General features: G+C 39.6%; 1 non-coding gene across 1 annotated transcript; it reads left to right on the forward strand.

Moving 5' to 3' along the window:
• The first annotated feature begins 16,707 nt into the window (after nucleotides 1–16,707).
• LOC114413933 lies at nucleotides 16,708–16,815 on the forward strand. Its single transcript, XR_003667072.1, has one exon. It is a non-coding gene; the product is annotated as a small nucleolar RNA R71 (small nucleolar RNA).
• Nucleotides 16,816–24,186: the final 7,371 nt, after the last annotated feature.

Below are 24,186 nucleotides of genomic sequence, written 5' to 3' on the forward strand. Positions count from 1 at the left end.
GGTGTATAGTTTGGGAGGCAAACCATATGGCGGGAAGGCGTGCTTGTTTTGAATTTGCACATCATGGGGTCATCCGTACTTCCCAAATCTTTGCCTACCATATTTGAGGTTGGATGATTCATTTGCTTGAGGCCAGATGGGAGCATCGGGTTCACCTTAGCGATAGCGCTAGTAGCGGAAACTATAACCGCATTGGTTTCCATTATCTTCTTCATGCTCATCATGGCCTCCATCATTGTGGCCATTTGCTCTTTAATGGCCTCCATGTTGGCCTTCATCTTCTCTTGCACCTCCTCTGCTTCACCCATTACTCTAGCTCTAGCACGAGTTCGGTAAGGGCGCCGTAAAGCGTGTCCTTTTCCTTTTGATAACAATGATTAAGTCCATTTTTTATTTTATTTTATTCTTCAAGGAAAGAATGCAATGAGCAATGCAACCAATGAAAAGCATGGATGTATGCGAATGATGTACAGTTGAAGTATTGCGAATGTTTACGCAGGATATGGGGTTGAATCAATTTAGATTTTCAACATGGTCCATGACATCTTTGTCAAGGTGAAACTGGAAGTAACAAGGACATAAACAATCCTAAATATGTTTGGCAGTAAACGAAGCAGTGATGTGACTCGATTCATCTTTTGCCCCAATTTTGCAAGACGGTTACTTCCATATTTCAACTTGACTTGATGAACCTTTTTGTAAAAGCATGAGCTTGGTTCAACCCCGTAATCCAAGGAATGGCAATTCTGATCGCCAATACTTCAACAACATCTCATAGGGATGAATGACTCGGGCATACTTTAAGCTTATGCACGGAAAATGTAATTATGAAATTGAGATGCCCGAAGAAACACCATTTCCTAGTTAACCATGCATTAGGTACCATGTTCAATTATTTTGTTTTTTAAGTGAAACGGGTTTATGATCCCAACATGGTTGGCTCGTGGTGCCTAACACATGAAACTAAGAATGTAGTGTGAAGTTTCACGCTTCCCCCTTTTTTGTTTTTGTTTTGTAGAGGAAAACGCAAGGATGAGCAAACATGAAAACAAATGGTATGCAATTTTGCAGATCAAAAAGTTTGTTGAACGCATATGCATGATGATGCCATGACTCATGCAAAATGGGAATGTGATAACGGACAAATGCAGGAACGATATGTTCATTATGATGCTGAAGAGATGTTTATGCGGTGCATGATATGAATGCATTTTACGGACACGAGAGCCCAGAAAATTATCTCTTCTTACTTGCGCATTTGGGGGTGCAGTGCCCCATGTGTACAATTAAGAAGGTGATATGGACGTTCCGGCTTCCCGTGACAAAGGACGAGACCAACATACAATGCATGCTAGAGATAAAATGCGGGAGTGACTTGATTCGCACTGAATTTTGGAGTAAAACGTGGGATAAACTCATTTTTTTCAAAAAGTTATAACTAGTCAAGATCTGAGCGACAATACAAACTTCCTAGCGGTTTCTAATCATATGGTCCATTAAGTCTATCATATGCTGACAATAGCTGAGAAGTCCGTGGATCTCCTCGGGGGCAGAGTAGGTGTCCGCCACTGCTTTGGCCTTGGCTAGCAATCGGGGAAGTTCTTGACTCCTGTTCAAAGTAAGAGCAAATCGGTCCATCCACATTGTTGCCTCTTGGTGCAATGAATCAATTACCCTCTCCCTTGCTTCGCTTTCTGCTGATATCTTGGCGTACTCATCCTTTAGCCTTTGCTCGTGAGTCGTCGCTAGATTTAGCTTCTCTTTGCACTCATCGATGACGACCCACATATTCCCTTCAGTCTCGCTTAACTGTTGGGACAAATTTCTTTTCGACCTAAGGTAAGCCTTTGGCTCGTCCTTCCAGATCATGCCTTTGACCCGTGATGATTCCTTTCACCTCTTCGGAGCTTGAGCTCACTATTGCTGCCCTATAAAGCCCCTCAAAACTTTGCTTTGGTCGTGTTCTTCCTTTCGGGCCTTCTTGGTTTCTCATTCCAAGGCTTCATCGGTGGCCATATTGACATCCCTTAGTTCATCATACTCTTTTCAGACTTTGATGGCTATGGACTTGAACTTCTCTTCGACTACCCAGGCTCTTTCAAGCTCTGCCTTTAGGGCTTGTACCTCATCACTTTCTTCCGAAGCTTTAACCTCATCGTCTCTCACAGTCTTTAGATTTGGGAGCCAATCCAGTCCTTGTGTTCGGACTCTCAGCCACTTGTGATAGTCGCCGATGATCCCATTACTGCTTCCCCTAAGCTCTTTGTCCTTTCTTCACGCCGCATCCCATGCCTTGCAAACTCCTTGGAGTACCCTCGCGTTGTGGTCACTAAAACCCCGTGCGATGAAAGGCGTGATGCTTTTGTCTAATGGCGCTCCTCTCATGGGGTAGCCAAGCTGTCTTATGGTGAGAACGGGATTATAATTAATACAACCCCTTGTTCCCATCAAGGGAACATTTGGACATCCTTCGCATGAAGATAGAATCCTGATTCTTCCTTCCTTCTAGCGAGGGAACCATTTAACAGACGCCCCTCCATGCTAGCCAAGAGTTGGTGCACAACAAACAATTCTTGCGCCGCTCTTTTCACATCCCCGGTCGAACGTGTCATACATGGCCAAAATGGCGACGACCGGGCTTTCCTTGCCATGATGAAAGGCGAGGAAAGCGTCAATCGCTGCTAGGTCCACTAACCCTTCCATATTCAGAAAGAGGACAACTCCAAAGATCAAAAGCGCCAAGATGTCAATAAAAGAAAGCCCATTCGCCTTGATTTGCCAAGGCCTTTGCCCTTTCCTCCAAACACTTCCTTGGTACTCCGACTACCCCATTCCTGTTTTGCTTTACACGGTCCAACTCTTGTGCTGAGATTTTCACCACCTTGGCAACTCTTGTCGTGGAGGGATAGAACCCAGAGAAAAGATATGGCTTCCTTCCTCCCAGTGGGCATCCCAGGATTTCTTCAAACTCTTTCACAGTCGGCACTAGCTGGAAGTCCTCGAATGTGAAGCACCTTAGGGGCTGGTCATAATACTGGGAAAGGGATGCAATTGGTTCCATGGAGACTTCTACCCTAGCTAGGTCCCAAATCTTACCATAGGCTTTGCAGAAGGCTTGCCGTTGAAGTTGACCCATTAATTGCCCCAACTCTCGTAAACTAGTGACCTCTAAGCTCTTGATTTTGACTTGATAGAACCTCTTTTTAAGCGAAGGCTTTTGACTTGATCCCATGTTTTACTAAAGTGAAATAAAATCTAGTGCGAATCAAAACTCCGACATCTATCATGGGTGGAATGGATGAATGCATGAAGGAATGCATATGACACGGATGCAATTTATGAATACGGGAGCTCGGGAAATTGTCTCCTTCTTAGATACAACGTCTTGGGGTAGCAAAGTGCCCAACGTATGTATTTAAGAAGGTGACACGGACCCTCCGTTGGTTTGCCCAAGAGAGGGGATTAAGACGGAACCCGCACATGATGCACATGCGAAAGGTACAATACGGGGATGTACATAGTATGATAATATTCACTGAACATAAGCAAACGGGTATATGATACTTATGCATGGCAGTATGAAAAATGGCACGCAGCGTGTTTGCTCCGTGCCCCTATTTAAGGGACCTATAAGGGAGAGAACTAACTAGGCTTTTAGCAATAATCCCCAAGGTAGTCATATCTCTCTTGATGGTTTCTAGAGGTATCATCCCCTTCGAAGAACATATTGCAGCAGTAGGGACTACTAGCAACAATAAGTTTTCAAAGAGAAAAGCTCTAGATGAGGGTTCACTGTAATCAAGCAAGTCGGAGACCTAGCATGATCACAGATTCACCTCCACTCCTTATGTTCCCATGAACCCGGGTATAGGGCCCTTTTTCACTCACAGTGTGTGCAAATAGTGTTAGTGTTTGTGTGCATCAAATGAAAAAATATTTACCTCATGCATACATTCTAAAACATACTAAAAGCAACAAAAAGTTTATATACACAAGAACATAAGACAAATAAAGGGAAACCAACAAAGGAGAAAGTCATGATAAAACATTGCACAAGATTAAATGGCCTAACTCTCTAAAAAACAGTCCCCAGTGGAGTCGCCAACTGTCGCAACCTACCCTTCGGCGGGAGGGCGACGCGTGACTCGCGGGATGCGTGTTCCACGAAAGGAATACGCGCGGAGTCGCCACCAACGTTTATTTGAGGAAAACGTCGGAAAAACCGGAAAAGACGCGATCTACGAACTTTTTAGTGAAAGGTTCGGGAGTTGTATTTACGCACAGGGAAGGTATTAGCACCCCACACGTCCGCCCCAAGGGACGGCAGCCTTTAATCGAATGTGCAAACATGACTTTGATTTTTATGTTCCCTTTTATGTTCTTATATCCTTTATACCCTTTATATTTTTTCTTTTTTTGTGGTCGACAAGGGTGTTTCCCTTTGCTCCTACGTATTCCTCAATTTGGGATGAGAAAATCAGACCTACGTAGTTCTTTCGGAACAAAGTGTTTTGTTAAGTTGTTTTTGTCTTTTTTTGCAAAATATGTTTTTTTTTTAACAAAAGGTCATTTAAGGTGTTGAACCATTAAACGGTCTTTTGATTTTGAAAGGGGAGAAACGTTAAGGCGTTGGACCATTAACGATCTCTTGTTTTTGAAAGGAGAGAAACGTTAAGGCATTTGGACCATTAACGATCTCTTGTTTTTTTTTTGAAAGAAGAGAAACGTTAAGGCATTGGACCATTAACGATCTCTTGGGGTGGTCGACAAAAGCGGGGCTTTTGCTCCTACGTATCCTTAATGAGGAACTCAGACCTACGTAGTTCTTTCTTATCAAGCGATTCTTTACTTAAGTGGTGATCATTTTAAGGCGTTGGACCTTAAAAATGATCCATTTTACTTAGTGAGAAATTGAAATGACAAACTTCAAAAGCCTATTTTTATGGACGAGCTTGACTAGGCGAATTGATTTTAGCCTTTAGTTTCACTTTAGTTATTAATCAATTCGATTAAGAATGAGAAATCCCAAAGAGAAAACGTCCGATTGATTTTCCGCTTTATTTTACTAAAAGATGTCTTTTTGATTATTATATTATTTTTTACCTCTTTTTGATTTCCAACGTGGTTACGGCACGACCGAACGGTCGGAATTTATTTTAACCGAAGTTAATGGATAATACAATTCAAACGTTCGGTGGAAATTTATTTTATTTTTAAGTTAAGCGAGAAATGACTTAAGTAAAATGGCTTAAGCACGTCAACAGGGGGTATAAAAAGTAAACAAAACGAGAATAAAAATGCACGAAACACAATGTGGACCACTACGGGCACATAGAATGAATCGAAAAGCTTGGTTCGAGGTACTTACCCGTTGAAGATCGAAGAACGATGAAGAACGAATGAAGAACGTCGAAGAACGGTTGAAACCTTTGCGAGATTCCTCACGGAAAACGTTACGGAAACGTTTCGGAAGCGCCTCGGCTTAGATTTTCTTCACGGAAACAATTTTTCCAAGCAAATTCGAAAGAGAGAGAAGTGCCTAAGGGGCTGGCCCCTTCCTTCTTGCTTTCCTCCCCTATTTATAGCAAAATAGGGGAGGTGGTTGCCGCCCAGCTCGCCCAGGCGAGCTCAGCTCGCCCAGGCGAGCAGGGTTGCTTCCTCCAGAAGCAACCGCCTTCTGGAGGAATCTTCTGGAGGGCCCAAGTGGGCCTGGGTGCTATTTGCACCCCCATTTTTACTAAGTACACCCCCTCTGCTGTTTTTTGGTGATTCTTTTTTCGTAAAGTTACGGAAACTTACGAATTTCGTAACGATACTTGTTTTCTTTCCGTAATGTTACGGAACCTTGCGGATTACATAATCATCCCCTTTTTGACTTACGGAATGTTACGGAACCTCACTTAATTATGCAACGATGCTTCCATTTGATTTCCGGTGTGTCACGGAAACTTACGGATTGTGCATCAATATTTTTTGGTTTTTCGGCACGTCCTGAAATTTCACAAATTGCCTAATGATGGGTGCTAAGCACCTCACGAGGACCAAAGAATGGTCGCACGTCATCGAGCAAAGGTCCCCGGACGAAATTAGGGTATGACATATCTCATGCATACATTTCAAAAACACACTAAAAGCATCAAAGAGTTATATACAAGAACGTAAGAGAAATAAAAGGAAACCGACAAAAGAGGAAGTCATGATATTGCAAGAGATTAGAAGGCCTAACTCTCTAAAAATAGTCCCCAGTGGAGTCGCCAACTGTCGCAACCTACCCTTCGGCGGGAGGGCGACGCGGGGCTCACGGGTGCGTCTTCCATGGGAGGAAAATGCGCGGAGTCGCCACCAACGTTTATTCGAGGAAAACGTCTGAAAAACCGGAAAAGGTGTGGTCTACGAACTTTAAGTGTGAAAGGTTCGGGAGTTGTATTTACACACGGGGAAGGTATTAGCACCCCACGCGTTCGTCACAAAGGATGGCAGCCTTTAATCAAGTGTGCAAATATGACTTCAAAATGTTTTATTTTCCTTTTTACGTTCTTTTGTGTTTTTTATGCCTTTTGTATTTTTTATCTTTTTGTGGTCGACAAGGGTGTTTCCCTTGCTCCTACATATTCCGCAGTTGTGATAAGGAAATCAGACCTACGTAGTTCTTTCAGAACTAAACGTTGGTTAAGTAAATTGCCCACAGAAACGTCTTGGAAGCGTTACGGAAGCGCCTCGGCTTGGATTTTCTCACTAATTTCAAGTGAATCTCAGATACTAGGAGGGTTGAACGAATTTGCTCGGCCCTCTTTCCACTATTTATAGGGGAGAAGAGGGAGGTGGTTGCCGCCCAGCTCGCCCAGGCGAGCTGGGTTGCTTCCACCAGAAGGCACCGCCTTTTGTTGGAACATCCAGGAAGGCCCAAGTGGGCCTGATTGCTATTTGCACACCCCTGTTTACTAAATACACCCCCTTTGCCCTTTTTTTGCTGATTCTTTTTCCGTAACGTTACAGAACTTTACGGATTACATAACGATACTTGTTTTCTTTCCGTAATGTCACGAAACTTTACGGATTATGCAACCATCCCCTCCTTGACTTCTAGAATGTTACGAAACTTTACGGATTACACAATAATGCTTCCTTTCGACTCCCGACATGTCGCGGAACTTCACGGATTGCCTAACGATGGATGTCATGTACCTCGAAGCGGTCAAGCAAAGGTCGCATCCCACCAAATAGATGGTCCCCGGACGAAATTAGGATATGACACTCTCTATGAGACGTGGGAGAGATTCAAAGTTTTGTTGTGAAGGTGCCCAAACCATAACTTTGATGATGGTGCATAGCTGCATATCTTCTATAGTGGTTTGAAACCTTAAACCAAGATAATCCTTGATGCCTCAGCTGAAGGCACTATGATGTTCAAGAGTCCGGAGGAAGCTATTGTGATCATTGACTCCATAGCAGCCAATGGTTATCAAAGTCATAATGTAGAGCTTTGACCCAAAGAAAAGCTATAATGGAGTTGGACACTCAGAGTGCAATTCTAGCACAAAACAAACTTTTGACACTACAAATCGAGGCCTTAAGAAAGCAGATTGGCCAACTTCCTCAGCAATATCACCAAGGCGCATCAAGCTTACCAAGTTCAACAAATTTTAAGATGTGATTTTTGTGGTGGTAACCATCAGAATGGTCACTGTTCAACACCTTGTGATGGACAACAAGAAGAGGAGGCCTATTATCAATGGAACCAAGCTAGACCTTAACAAAACTTTCAAGGAAGCTACCAAGGCTATAGAGGTGGCTCAGGTTCAAATTAGCCTTATGGATGGAGACCACAAAATTCTGGTGCCAGTAACACTTCTTTTGTAGGTCCTTCTAACAACTCTTGTCGAGGTTTTTCAAATAGAGGATCCACGACAACAACAAGCCCAGCCAGATAGAATGTCATATATGGAAGATACTTTAACACATTTTATGTAGGTATCCATTGCAAACTAGAAGAACACTGATGCTTCTATTAAAAATCTTGAAGTTTAAGTTGGACAACGGGCAAAACAACTATCTCAACATGGAGGTGAATCTTTCTCAACAACCACACAAGTCAACCCAAAGGAACATTGTGATTTAATTACAACAAGGTGGTGGACTGGGGTTGGTTTGAAGGATAATGATGAGAAAAAGAATAAAGAAGGAGTTGAAAAAAAAAACAAGAAAAATGATGAAGTTGTGACTAGTGAAAAAGTGGAAGAAAAAGGTGGTAAGTGAAGAAGCGAAGAAGAAATCAAATGAACAAACCACTAATAATGGTAAAGCTATAGTAAACCATCCAACAATTGAGCATCTTCCTTATCCGCATCCTCCATCAAAGAGAGATAAGGAAATGCAGTATAAGCGTTTTATGGATATTTTTAAACAACTGTAGATTAACATTCTTTTTTTTAGGCATTAGAGCAGATGCCAACATATGCAAAATTGATGAAGGATTTTCTTATGAAGAAGAAAAGAATTATGGATGATGAAATAGTGAAGCCTTAGCCACAACAATAACGTCCAACTTAAAAGACGTTAAAGAAGCACTCCTAGGAGGCAACCCAGTGTTTTTAAACTTTGTCTTAATTTATGTAACTTTAATCTTACCCTTCGGCGGGGGCGTGAAAAGGCCAAAACCATAGGACTAGGGGTTTGTCTCTGAGGGAGAAAATGAACAGAGTCGCCACCAACGTTTATTTGAGGAAAACGTTAGAAAAACCAAAAAGAAGATGGTCTACATATTTTGAACATGAGGGTTCGAGGATTTTTTACGCACAGAGAAGGTATTAGCACCCCACGCGCCTGTCACAAGGGACGACAACCTCTAATCCAGTGTGCAAAACATGACTTCAAAATTATGTATTTTCTCCATTTTTATATTTTTTATCTTTTCACTTTTTATGTTTTTTTTTACTATTTTGGGGTTGACAAGGGTGTTGCCCTCGCTCCTACATATCCTCGAGTGCGATGAGGAAATTAGACCTATGTAGTTCTTTAAGTCTGAAATTTTGTGGTGTTACATTATTTTTATCTTTTTTGAAAGATTGATTTTAGTTACGAAAAAAATTCATTTAAGGCGTTGGACCTTGAAATGATGTTTTGATTTTTGAAAAGTAGAGAGAATCGTTAAGGTGTTGGACCTTGAAATGACCTCTTGATTTTTGAAAGGAGAAAATCGTTAAGGCGTTGGACCTTGAAATGACCTCTTGATTTTTGAAAGGAGAGAATTGTTAAGGCATTGGACCTTTGAACGATCTCTTGATTTTTTTGATGAAATGAAGGTTTATGAGTTGGTTTTATTTGGTTTTGGCTCATTAATCTTCAATCCTTTTTTAAAGATAACTTACGACGCTAATGATCGGTTAAAACATACTTTATAAAAGAAAAATGATTACCGATGATCGAAGAAGGAGACGAAGATGCACAAAACAATAGAGAGGACCCCTAAGGATCCATAAATCAAATTCAAATCCTTAAAGAAAGTACTAACCAGATGAAGAACGAAGAACGGTGAAGAACGAACAAAGAACGACCGATGAAAGATGTGGAAATCAATTGTAGTCGTCATTTGTCGGTGTTTTAGCTTTTTTTTTCTCTTCTTTCTTCTTCTCTCTGGACCTTTGGACCTTGGGACCTCTTTCCTTTAGCCTTATCACGCCTATTTATAGCAAAATAAGGCATTTGGGATGAAGGTTGCTAGCCCAGGCGAGCAAATGACTTCATCCTGAAGCAACCCTGCTCACCTAGGCGACCTGGTTACTTCCTCATGAAGTCATCTAGGTGGCCTAGGGGCTGAAAAATGCCCCAAAAGTGACCCTTTTGCCCTCATTTTGAGTATTTTGCACATTTCCTTTCGAAACATCATAAAACCTTACGGAATGCGCGACAATTGGTGTTAAGCAGCTCAATTCGGCTGGCAAGAATCCAAGTGTTTGCAAATGATCGTCCCCGGATGAAATTAGGGTATGATAGTTGCCCCTATTTACTTATCTTTTATTGGAAATAAAAGGGAAGTAAAGATAAAGACACTAATTTCGTTCGAGCGATCTCACCATCCGACCGGGCAACTAGCGAAAGCCAAGGAAGTGAAACTAGGAAAACATGAGGACATTGAAGTTCTTATATATATATATATATATATATATATATATATATATATATATATATATATATTATTTTTTATATTTAAAAGCATAGAAATATAGGATGTCGAGTCCTATGAAGCACAAGGACAAAAGGCATTGAAGTCTTTGAGATGAAGACATTGTCGTCTTTGAAAGCATAAATGAAGACATTGTCGCCTTTTGAAAGCATGAAATGACTAAAGACATTGTCGTCTTCGAAATGTAAATGAAGACATTGTCGCCTTTTGAAAGCATGCAATGACTGAAGACATTGTTGTCTTCAAAATGTAAATGAAGACATTGTCGTCTTCGAAATGTAAAGGAACAGATGACCTTGATTGTCTTTGCATGCCAATGGACTTGATTGGCTCTGGAAGGCAAAGAAGATTCTAATAGTCTTGAAAACAATGAAAGCGGATGACTATGATTGTCTACGCATACCGACGAACTTGATTTTCTCTGGAAGGAAAATGAGACTCTAATAGTCTTGAAAACAATGAAAGCGGATGACCATGATTGTCTCTGCATGCCATCGGACTTGATTGTCTCTGAATGGCAAAGGAGACTGTAATAGTCTTGAAAACAATGAAAGTAGATGACCATGATGGTCTCTGCATGCCATTGGACTTGATTGTCTCTGGATGGAAAATGAGACTAAAACAGTCTCGGTCGAAAGACATTTAAGGTTTGCAAAAAGAGGTAGACGACCATGATTGTCTCTGCATGCCAACAGACTTGATTGTCTCTAGAAGGCAAAGAAGACTGTGATAGTCTTTGAAATGTAAATGACAGAGGACTTTGAGTCCTATGAAAGATGAAGATGAGGACTTTGAGTCCTATGAAGGATAAAAGCGAGGAATTTGAGTCCTATGAAGGATAAAGTGAGGAATTTGAGTCTTGTGAAAGATAAAGGCAAGGACTTTAAGTCCTACAAAATAAGCCAATAGGTTCTAGTACCAATGGGCTTAATCTTATGAGAAAGCAAGAGGTTGACTCTTTGAGTGGGTCTCTTATCCTAAACTCAAAATATAGGGAGAGATCTATGCCCTTAACATGAACATGATTTTTTGGGATGCAGATGCATGCAACCTTCATCTTGAAATGCAGTAAATGCAGGCTTTGTATGCAACAATGCAATGGAAAATTGTATGATGTTCATGCCATTCTTTCCCATTTTTGTGATTTTGGTCTTGATTTGATATTTTCGTATGCTTTTCTTTGTGGAAAACAGATTGACTATTTTTTTTTTAAAAAAATGTGATAACTCATGCAACCTCATTCTATCTTTTGCAAATCTCTTCGGGAACTCTCCTAGAGTGTATGTTCTGTTTGACTTAGTCACTTGATAATTTTGGGTGACGACAATGGAGCCGTTTAACACTTAATCAATCAATTGAAATTTTGATCCTAGGGTTTTCCCCCTTTTCTTTTAAAAACTTCAATTATTCCGCACAAAAAAAGAAAGATAAGGCTTTAGGACCAATCACATGCACCATTGAAGGATGGCAATGGATTGTTATGCTTTGGTATATGTCCAAGTGAAAATTTCTTAGTTTAAGGTCATAGAGCGATGCCAAGGGTCTATCAATCCCATTGAAATTTGATGACATGGGCTGATCATGAAAGAATTTATAACGAAGCTACCCTTGGATTTGAAAGGAATCCTAAAGGAGTCTGCATGAGAGACTAACATCAGATGCTTGGGCATCTTCCACGAGCTCTTGGTGGAATGAGTTTTCTTCTCAAAGATGCAAGTGCGGTCCTTGGGGTTTTTTATGTATATTTTTTTTCAACAATCACAAGCGTGTGCGGGTTCCATTCCAAATCCCAAACTTAAAAGCAAAATCAGTCCATCCTTGATCCACATGAGCTTTATTGGGCTTGTAACGTGGTCAGGGGTAAGAGGGCTATGAAGGAAAGGATTAGAGAGGCTCAAAAAGTGTTTGAGGGTTATATTGAGTAAGAACCTCAAGAGCGTTGCTTGTACCTTTTGGGTTGGGCTCTACTCCTTTTGTCTCATACATTAATCCTTATTGCACTTTTGTGCCTTTCTTGTAGAATTTGGATATCTTTGTCTCTCTTTTTTCTTCACTCGCCTTTGGTGGATTTTATTTTCTTTATCTTTTCATTTTGGCCCAACTTCATGTAGGCGTTGTTTGCATTGCCCTTCCCGCTGGTTTAGCGGTGGTTCCTACTCAGGATTCCTATTTTGCTTTCGCTGTTTTTTTGTGGTTTTCAGAAAACAAATATGCTTTGGCTCAGAGGGGGTAGCAAAGGATAAACTAGTGTTTGGGATGTTGAAACATGGTCATGTGTCACTTCAAATCTTGCCCCAGTGTAGGGTTTTGTCTTTTGTCTTGACCTTGTAGCAAGAAAAAAAATGAAAGAAGTTGTGTAGATTCTCGAAAATGAATTTTCAAGGACGAGAAATATTTAAAGGATTTTCAATTGACAGATTAAGTCAAATGACTCGTATTCTTGATAACTCACTTTTCTCTCAAAAAGACAAACTTTCGGGAATGATAAAATGAGGTCACATGAATGTCTATACTTTTTATTTGAAACACAGTCAATCAAACATTTTTTTACTTTTTACTCATCATTTACGACACCCTCACCAAACATGGAGAACGAGCAATTTTTGATTAAACAGATTTGGATGTCAAACTCAGGAGCACAGGTCACTCGAGCAAACAAACCAACAACTTACACTCATATTCCAGTGGAAGTTAAATAAGCCAAGATATAATTGTGAGAGAATGAGAGATAAGGATGACAAATTTATCCATATTATTAGCATTGTGACTGTGGTTTACAATCATGGCATAAACTTGAAAATCCTAACGAGTCATTGGATACATCTAACAACAACCTTCAAACTACCCTATGAATGGTGTCGCTTGCCAACGTTAGAATTCAAAAGTGATTCCCCTCAAATTTCAGCTAGCTTGCATCAATTAGACCCTATACCTTATGCTTCAGGGTCATACAATGCTCAATAGAATGCCCCAGAACTCCTCCATGACAAGCACATGTTGCATTCGAGTCGTATCCTCAGAAAAATGGAGGTTGAGGAACCTTGGCTGGGGTTATGGATATCATTGAATTATCGAGTAGATACGAGAGCAAGTTAGCATAGGACACCAGAATTAGGGTGAATTCTATAGGCTTTTTTGGTGGAAAATTCCTTCCCTGGTTGGTGTTTTGGTTTGTTTAAGGGTGGTTGATCGAGGTCGTACCCGAATCAAATAAATATTAAAATGTAGTAACTAGGAAGTGATCCTAGGTTGTTTCCCAATGAGCAATGATACACCAAATGTTCATAACAGATAGTAGGAAATAGTAACAAATGAGGGGGCGGGGGGGGGGGGGGGGGTTGTTTGCTTTTGTAAATTAAACAGCGAGTAAAATTGAATTAGAAATTATCAGAATTAAAATACGTTGCTTTCCCTTGATTCACAAGCAAGTCTCCCTTTTCCAATAGAACAAAGGACTAACCGCCGAATTCTTTTGTGTCTCCCTTCTCCCTTGTCAAAGAATTCAAAACGACACAGTCTGAGAATTCTTTTGATTCTTCCCTTTCCCTAATACAAAAGTGTTCAAAAGCCTATAGAATTTTTTGCAGGATCTACTTCAATGCCCTTATTGGAAATAATGTGGCTTAAAACTATACCTTGCTCAACCATAAAATGACATTTTTCAAAATTTAGAACAAGGTTAGTTTCAGTGCATCTATTCAAAACCTTTTCTAGACTATCCAAACAAACATCAAAAGAGGATCCATATACAGTGAAATCATCCATAAACACCTCTATGCAATTTTCAAAAAAATCACTAAAAATACTAATCATGCACCGCTGGAAGGTACTAGGGGCATTGCACAGGCCGAAAGACATCCTCCTATAGGCAAAAGTGCTGAAGGGGCAGGTGAATGTGGTCTTTTCCTGATCCTCAGGAGCAATAGTGATTTGCATATAACCAGAAAAACCATCAAGGAAATAGTAGTGAGATTTACCTGTCAGGCGTTCAAGCATCTGGTCAATGAATGGCAGTGGAAAATGGTCCTTTTTGGTAACCTGGTTCAGCCTCCTATAGTCGATGCATACTCTCCAACTGTTCTGCACCCGAGTAGGAATCAGCTCCTCCTTCTCATTTTTTATCACGGTGAGGCCAGTTTTCTTTGGAACTACCTAGACGGGACTCACCCATTGACTGTCGGAGATAGGATAAATGATTCTAGCTTGCAAAAGCTTGGTTACCTCCTTCTTCACTACATCAAGAATCACCGGGTTGAGTCTTCTTTGTGGCTGTCTTACTGGTTTAGCCCCATCTTCTAAATTTATTCGATGCATACATGTGGATGGGCTAATACCAGGAATGTCCGCCAGGGTCCTGCCTATAGCCTTCTTATGCTTCTTGAGAACTGATAACAGCTTCTCCTCTTGCTCATCAACAAGGGAGGCAGATATAATTACTGGAAAACTTTTGCTATCATCCAAGTAAGCATATTTTAAATTTGATGGCAGAGGCTTCAATTCAGGTGTGGATGGCTGGATAGTGGTAGAAAGAGATAGTTTCTTAGCCTGTACCTCATAAAGAAAGTCAGAGGTATGTGTACTTCCTGAAACATGGTTAGTTCTACCTGACTCTATAAAATCAATCTCAAGAGGTAAAACATCAGCAGACATGTAATCAATATCAAATTCAGATTCACTCTCAGCATCAAATTCAGACATATGATCAAGTACAAATTCAGATTCAATGCATGAAGAGTGACAGGCATGCAGATTAGAATGAAGATCAGTCATGTATTCATCAACAATATGGTCAATTATTTCAACACGAAATACAAAAAGATCTTCTGATGGGTGTTTCATAGCATCAAGAATATTAAAATGAGCAGTTATATCACCAAACTCCATAGATAGTGTGCCTGCATATACATCTATCTTAGTTCTAGCAGTTTTCATAAAAGGTCTGCCTAGAATGATGGGAACTGATCCTTTAGAAAATCCCTCCTCCATATTTAAAATATAAAAATCAACAGAAAATCAACTCACCAACTCTAACTAAGACATCCTCTATGAAACCAGCAGGATAGGCAACACTTCTATTAGCTAAATGAATTACCACATCAGTTGACTGCAAAGGACCTAAAGATAGAGAATTAAAAATAGACAGAGGTATAACACTAACAGAAGCTCCTAAATCTAGCATGACATTGTCAAACTTATTGTTCCCTATAATACAAGGTATGCTGAATGTACCTGGATCTTTACATTTTTCAAGGATTTGGGGAACAGATTTACCAATCAATGCGGAGACATTTTTGCCCATACTAATTCTTTCACTTCCTTTAAGCTTCTGCTTATTAGTGCACAACTCCTTCAAGAATTTAGCATATCTTGGAATTTGCTTTATTGCATCCAGCAGAGGTATGTTTACCTCTACTTTCCTAAATGTTTCCAAGATCTGCTTCTCTGCCTCTTCCATTTTTTTGTTGGAAATTGCTCTTGGAGGGAATGGAAGAGGGATATGTTGCTTCTCTTTAGATTCACCTGCATAGAAATTGTTAGGTAACTTACTATTTAAATTTTTGTCATCATCTTTTTCTGGAGTAGAGTGAGGTTGGGCAGGTTCATTGGCGGATGAGGAAGGTGCTACTGGTTGAGGTCCTTGACACTGCTTTCCTAACCTCAATGTAATGGCACTCACATTTTTGGGATTCTGGACAGATTGAGAAGGTAATCTATCATAATTCTGGGACTATTGTTGATTTAACTGTGTAGCCAACTGTCCCATCTGATTAGTTAAGCTCTAAATGGAGGCTCTGGTCTCTTGCTGAAACTGCATGTTTTGCATAGTCATTTGCCTCACAAGTTCTTCAAGGGAAGGTTGCGGAGGGGCCTCAACTATTTGCTGTTTCTAGGGCTGTTGCTATTGTTGCTGCTGGATTGGTGGAGGAACGTGTGGTCTGCTTGGGCCAACAACATTTTGAAAATAAGTCTGTTGTTGTTGCTGCTGCTGTTGTGAAGGATTCGACCATCTAAGGTTGGGATGATTCCTCCATCCGGGATTGTACCTGTTGCTGGAGAGGTCTTAATTATTCTGTTGTGGCTGATTTTGCTGTTAAGGTTGAGGAGGTCTGTTGTAGATGTTTGCAGCATAAGCTTCAAGCTGTTCAATTGCTTCAGATTGTTGCACAGAAGGGCAAAGGTCTGTGTGGTGGTCGGCAGAGGAACATAAACCACAGAGTCTAGCGACAAGTGCAGATTTTTTATTCATGGCCAGTTAGGTTACCAGGTTAACCAAGGCATCTAGTTTACCTTCAAGCTTCTTAGTCTCACCTGATGAATTCGTGGCTACTTCATGCACTCCTCTAATGACAATAGCATCACTTCTGGTACTGAATTGCTGGGAGTTGGAAGCCATCTTCTCAATTAAATTTCTGGCTTCAGCAGGGGTCATGTCTCCAAGGGCTCCACCACTGGCAGCATCTATCATACTTCTCTCCATATTGTTGAGTCCTTTATAAAAATATTGGAGGAGAAGCTGCTCTGAAATCTGGTGGTGAGGGCAACTAGCACATAATTTTTTAAATCTCTCCCAGTATTCATATAAGCTCTCTCCACTGAGTTGTTTAATGCCTGAAATATCTTTTTCTGATGGTCGTGGTCCTGGAAGCAGGGAAATTTTTTTCTAAGAATACTCTCTTGAGGTCATCCCAGCTCGTGATGGACCTTGGAGCAAGGTAATATAGCCAGTCCTTTGCCACTCCCTCTTAAGAATGAGGAAAGGCCTTCAGAAATATGTGATCCTCCTGGACATCTAGTGGTTTCATGGTGGAGCAGACAATATGGATTTCTTTCAGATGCTTGTGTGGGTCTTCACCTGCAAGGCCATGAAGTTTTGACAAAAGTTATGGCCGTTTGAAGTTTTGACAAAAATCAAATTTGCTACTTTTTTGGAACTTTCAAATCTGACCAAACTAAAGGCTCTAGCTATTTTACCCACAAAATATAGATTAAAAGAAGTTACCACAAAAAAATTCAGCCAAAAATAACAACTCTAGATACTAAAACAAAAAATCCCAAGTAATTCAACAAGGGTAGTCGTTAAAATCCGTCACTACATGATTTCCACTACTACTCTATTTTTCTGCAAGTAAAAGTGGTCGCTAAATCCATCGCAAAACACTATTCACAGCAAAACACCCAAAACTGAAACAGGGGAAGCGCTTAACAGAAAAACTAAAACAGAACACACACCAAACAAAATACCAAGACACTAAACAACACTAACACACCCACACACACTAACACAACACTAACAATTAAACATAAAACACGAAAGAATTAAACACTAACACGACACTAGTTATTATGAACCTTTGGACACTGCTCCCCAGCAACAACGCCAAATTTGATCGAGGCTGTACCTGAATCAAATAAATATTAAAATGTAGTAACTAGGAAGTGATCCTAGGTCGTTTCCCAATGAGCAATGATACACCAAATGTTCATAACAGATAGTAGGAAATAGTAACAAATTGGGGGGGTTGTTTGCTTTTGTAAATTAAACAGCAAGTAAAATTGAATTAGAAATTATCAGAATTAAAATGTGTTGCTTCCCCTTGATTCACAAGCAAGTATCTTATCCTAGGTTGCGAGAATTTATCCTTTATTAGTTCAACCACTTAATCCAACCCTAAATTAAATTACTAAGCGAAATTTAACATAAAGCATTCATTATGTGATTAAGCATCACACACACCAATTGCTCATAAACGATCATTAAGCATGAACGTAAATTAAGTGCAGATACAATTAATCAAGTACTAAGCATGCATGAATTAATAGAAACAAATTTAGAGTAATTAGTGAAGAGGAAAAACTGAACAGAATTTAACACTAATAATAGAACCTCAAAGAGAATTGTGCTGGATCCTCAAGAGAAAATAACGCTGCGGACTTAGCCTTCCATTAATCATATAGAGAACAAAATTTTATTGATAAAACTAAAAGTCTGAACTGGAATTGTAAAAAACAAAAATAAAAGAGAAAGAGAAGAGAGACCAAAACTAAAAACGAAAAAATAGAAGAGAGAGAGGAGAGAGAGGAGAGGAGAGTAAACTAGAACCTTGGTGCTGTTATATAGTTTTTCAGCCCCAAAGCTTACAAATGTGTTATAAATCCAAGCCATAAGTGAAATCAAATCTAGATAAGATAAGATAAGATAATATCTAGCTGAAATAATATCTAGATGAGATCAAATCTAAATAATATCTAGATAAGATAAGATCAGATAAGATCTAATTTTGTAGAATAAATTAGTCTGCCCTCTTCAAGTCCAAGCCCAATTCTAGATTCAAGCCCAAGTCCAATTCTAGATTGAAGCCCAATGCTTCATTAATTCCTAAAATTAGATTAAAAACATCAAATTAGCTGAATGGGCCCAAATAATAAAACTGCCTCATAAATTTGACAATTAAGACTAATCAGTATTTAAAATGGTGTAAAAAGGGTTAAGAAATAGGAGAAAATAATGGCACATTAGTGGTGTTTGGAATTTGGATGTGCGACAGGCAAGCTTTGTGGTTGATTTAGGGATGGCCTTTGTGGATGATTAGGTGGTGGGTAGTGAGAAGGGCTGATAATGGCTGAGTAATGACATTATTGAGCTGGTGGGAAATTTGACCATGTAGGAACGACAATCACAACATGGGTTCCTTCCTCTTTCGCATCCTCTCTATTTGCCCCAGTTTTCTCATTCATCAAAGCAGGATAATCAAATTTGCCTCTTTTCAGACCCACTTCGATCCTTTTGTCGGCGAAAGCTAAATCAGCAAAGCTTGAAGGCATGTAACCCACCATCTTCTCATAGTAGAACATCGATAACGTGTCTACTATCATTGTTATCATCTCTTTCTCCATCATTGGGGGCACTACTTGAGCTGCCAGATCCCTCCATCTTTGGGCGTATTCCTTGAAAGATTCATGCTCTTTCATACACATGCTCTGTAGCTGCATCCTATCCGGAGCCATATCAGAATTGTACTAATACTGCCTAACGAAGGAAAACATCAGGTCCTTACAAGTATGGACTCAGGAAGGTTCCAAATTAGTATACTAGGTGAAGGATGCCCCAGTAAGACTTTCCTGGAAGAAATGCATCAACAATTTTTCATCTTTCAAGTATGCCCCCATCTTCCGACAGTATATTTTCATATGATTCATGGGGCAAATAGTCCCCTTGTACTTATCGAAATTCGGCACTTTGAACATCAGAGGGATGATGACGTCAGACACTAGGTATAACTCTGCCATGTTAGCAAAAGCATGATCTCCGCCTTCTTCAATGGCCTTGAGCCTTTCCTCTATATGATTGATGTGTCATCATTTTCTCCTATTTATTAACCCTTTTTGTCACCATTTTAATTACTGATTAGCCTTAATTGTCAATTTAATTATGCAGTTTTATCAATTGGGCCTATTGGACTAATTTTGTGTTTTTAATTTAATTTCGGGAGAATTATAAGCAATTGGGCTTGGAATTGAAGAGAGCAGACAATTTTATTCTATCAAATCTTATCATATCTAGATTTTATCTCATCTAGATATTATTTCATCTAGATTTTGTCTTATCTTATCTTATCTAGATTTTATTTTATTTATGGGCTGGGACTTAAAACAGATTTGCAAGCTTTGGGGCTAAGAACATATATATAATAGCACCAAGGTTCTAGTTGAGGGGCTCTCTCTCTTTTTGGTTTTTGTCTTTTTCGTGTTAGGGACAAAGAATAATTTTAGGTTTTACAATTCCAGTTTTTACTATTCACGTAGCAATAAAATTTCATTTTCTGCTTCAATCTACAATTTTCGTTTCTACTTATTAATGGAAGGCTAAGTCTCCAGTGTTGTTTTCTCTTGAGGATCAACCACAACTCTCTTTGAGGTTTTATTATTTCTATTGAATTCTGATCATTTTTTCCTCTTCACCAATTACTCTATATTTGTTGCTATTAATCCATGCATGCTTAGTGCTTGATTAATTGTCTCTACGCTTAATTTATGTTCATGCTTAATGATTAATTTCATTCATGATTAATTGGTGTATGTGTTGCTTAATCACATAATGAATGCCTTATGTTAAATTTCGCTTAGTAATTTAATTTAGGGTTGGATTAAGTGGTTGAACTGATAAAGGATAAATCCTCGTAACCTAGGATAAGAGACTTGCTTGTGAATCAAGGGGAAACAACATGTTTTAATTCTGATATTTTCTAATTCAAATTTACTTGCTGTTTAATTTAGAAAAACAAACACCCCCCCAATTCGTTATTGTTTTATTACTATCTGTTATGAACGTTTGGTTGACCATTGCTCGTTGGGAGACGACCTAGGATCACTTCCTAGATACTGCATTTTTTAATGTTTATTTGATTCGGGTATGGCCTCGATCAAATTTGGCGCCGTTGCCGGGGAGCAGTGGGCCAAAAGTTCATAATAGTGTTTAGTTATCTTATTTTGTGTAGCGTTCTGTTTTGCATTTCAGTTGCATTCCCTGTTAGCGACTGTTTTAGCGACAGATTTAGCGACTAATTTAGCCTTTTGTTTTGTTGTGAACAGTGTTGAATAGTGATTAGCGACTGGAATTAGTGACTGGAATTAGCGATGGATTTTGCAATTTAATTAATGATATTTGTTTTGATAGTTAGAGTTGTTATTTTTGGCTGAATTTTTGTGTGGTAGCTTCTTTTGATCCATATTTTGTGTGAAAAATACCAAGAGCACTTGGTGTGGCATTATTTGAGAGAGACAAAAATTTTTGGAACTTGTTTTTAGCAAAACTTAAAATGGCCATAACTTTTGCTCTGGGTATCAGAACGACTATTATTATATATGCATTTGGGCTGAAGCCGGTTGGGGACTCCCAAACTCCAAAAATCAGCCTTTACTAAGTTTTTTTTTTTTTTTTTTCAAGTATTATTGTCCTATTTTTCTAAACTTTGCTTAGGTAGTTTTCATAGTTAGACTTTGAATTTTTGTTTGAAAATTTTTGTGCTATCTTTTCATGATTTTAGGGTGCTCCTCACAAAATTTCAGCTCATTTTGATATCGTTTGAGTATAACTGTAGTTTTATCCCCTTGTTAGGTGTTTGTTAAGAAACACATTATTTGCTGCATATAGTGCATGACTAGGGGCAATCCAGGTGATTTACAACCCTTTGATCCTGAAATAGATAGAACCTTTTGATAGATTAATTAGGCATAGTGTGCATCCTGGTCATTCTGTGCATTTTGAGCATTATGAGCATTCTGTTAAGGGTGATTCTGAATATTCTAATTTTGAACATTCCACTACTAACTTTCATACCGAGAACATGGCTCAACCTCCACCTCGTGAGAGGACTCTTAGGGAGATGGCTGCACCTGATTTCACTTATGAAAGCTTATGCATTCAATAACTTGATGAGGGTGTGCCATATGTTCTCAAGACTGGACTAATACATTTGCTACCCAAGTTTCATGGTCTTGCAGGTGAAGATCCTCATAAGCATCTTAAGGAGTTCCATATTGTTTGTTCCACCATGAAGCCCCCTGATGTCCAAGAAGATCATATCTTTCTAAAGGCTTTTCCTCATTCTCTGGAGGGACTGGCAAAAGTTTGGCTATACTACCTTGCTCCCAGGTCTATTTTCAGCTGGGATGACCTTAAGAGGGTGTTCTTGGAGAATTCTTCCCTGCATCTAGGACCACTGCCATCTTTCATATCCTAATTTCGTCCGGGGACCATCTGTTTGGTGGGATGCGACCTTCGCTTGACCACTTCGAAGTACTTGACACCCGACCGATCTTTGCGTTTTCCTCTGCAAAAAAAAAAAACAAAAAAAGGAAGCATGAAAATTCACACTGCATTCTTAGTTGCATGTGTTAGGTACCATGAGCCAACCATGTTGGGATCATAAACCCATTTCTAAAAAAAGACAACAAAACAAAATGATTGAACATGGCACCTAATGTATGGTTAACTAAGAAAAGATGTTTCTTCAGGCATCTCAATTTCATAATTACATTTTCCATGCATAGCATACGTATTCCCGAGTCTTTCATCTCAATGAAATTTTGTCGAAGTATTGGCGACCGAATTTCCATTCCTTGGATGACGGGGTTGAACCAAACTCATGCTTTTACGAAAAGGTTCATCAAGTCAAGTTGAAGCATGGAAGTAACCATCTTGCAAAAATTGGGGCAAAAGATGGATCGAGTTACATCACTGCTTCGTCTACTGCCCAACACATTTAGGATTGTTGATGTCCCTGTTACTTCCAGTTTCACCTTGACAAAGATGTCATGGACCATGTTGAAAATCTAAATTGATTCAACCCCATGTCCTGCGTAAAAATTCGCAATACTTCAAACTATGCATCATTCACATACATCCATCCTTTTCATTGGTTGCATTGCTTATTGCATTCTTTCCTTGAAAAAAAATGAACTTAATCATTATTTTCAAAAAGAAAAAAACACGCTTTACGACGCCCTTAACGAACCTGTGCTAGAGCTAGAGTAATGGGTGAAGATTATGCCTTTGCTAGCCTAGAAGATTTGTTCCTAGTACCCAATATCATCACCCCTCCTAAGTTCAAGGTGCTGGACTTTGACAAGTACAAGGGGACTACTTGCCCCAAGAACCATCTAAAGATGTATTGTCGGAAGAAGGGGGCATACGCAAAAGATGAGAAACTGCTGATACGTTTCTCCCAAGAAAGTCTTACTAGGGTAGCTATTACCTGGTATACTAACTTGGAACCTTCTTGAGTCCATTCTTGGAAGGACCTAATGGTTGCCTTCATTAGGCAGTATTAGTACAATTCTGATATGGCTCCGGATAGGATGCAACTACAGAGCATATGCAAGAGGGGGCACAGATCTTTCAAAGAATATGTCCAAAGGTGGAGGGATTTGGCAGCCCAAGTGGTTCCCTCAATGACGGAGAAAGAAATGATAACAATGATAGTAGACACATTACCAGTGTTCTATTATGGAAATGGTGGGTTACACATCTTCAAGCTTTGCGGATTTGGTCTTCGTCGGTGAAAGGATCAAAGTGGGTATGGAAAGAGGCAAATATGATTATCTTGCTTTGATGAATGCGAAAATTGGGGCAAATGAAGAGGGTGAGAATGAAGGAGAAGCCCATGCTGCGACTGCCGTTCCTACATGGAAACTCCCCCACCAGCTCAACAACATCATTACTCAGCCAATATCAGCCCTTCACATTACCCACCACCCAGTCATCCATAAAGGCCATCCCTAAATCAACCACAAAGTCTGTCTACCGCACTTCCAAAGGCCATCCCATATCCACTCGATAATTCAATGGTAGCCATGACCCCAACCAAGGTTCCTCAACCTCCATTTCTCCGAGGATGCGACTCGAACGCAACGTGTGCATATCATGGAGGAGTTCCGGGACATTCCATTGAGCACTGCATGACCTTGAAGCGTAAGGTGCAAAGTCTAATTAATGCAGGCTGGCTGAAACTTAAGGAGAATCGCTTGTGAATCCTAACATTGACAAGCAACATCACACATGGGGCAATTTGGGAAGCTGTTGTTAGATGTCTCTAATGACTCATCAGGATTTTCAAGTTTATGCCATTATTGTAAACCATAGTTACAATGCTAAATAAAATGGATAAATTTGACATCTTTGACCCTCATCCTCTCAAAAACACATCTTTGCTTATTCAACTTCCACCGGAATGTGAGTGCAAGCCATTGGTTTGTTTGCTCAAGCGACTTGTGCTCCTGAGTGTTGACTTCCAAGACCGTTCAATCAGAGATTACTCATCTTGCACGTTGGTGGGGGTGCCGTAAAACGACGAGTAAAGCAAAAAAATTTCAAAATAAAAGAAAAAAAAACATTTGATTGGCTGTGTTTCAAGTAAAAATATAGACGTTCATGTGACCTCATTTTATCATTCCGAAAAGTTTGTCTTTTTTAGAGAGAAGTTAGTTATCAATAATAGGAGTCA

Source organism: Glycine soja, chromosome 5 (assembly GCF_004193775.1).
Source record: "Glycine soja cultivar W05 chromosome 5, ASM419377v2, whole genome shotgun sequence".
In the NCBI taxonomy this organism is placed as follows: domain Eukaryota; kingdom Viridiplantae; phylum Streptophyta; class Magnoliopsida; order Fabales; family Fabaceae; genus Glycine; species Glycine soja.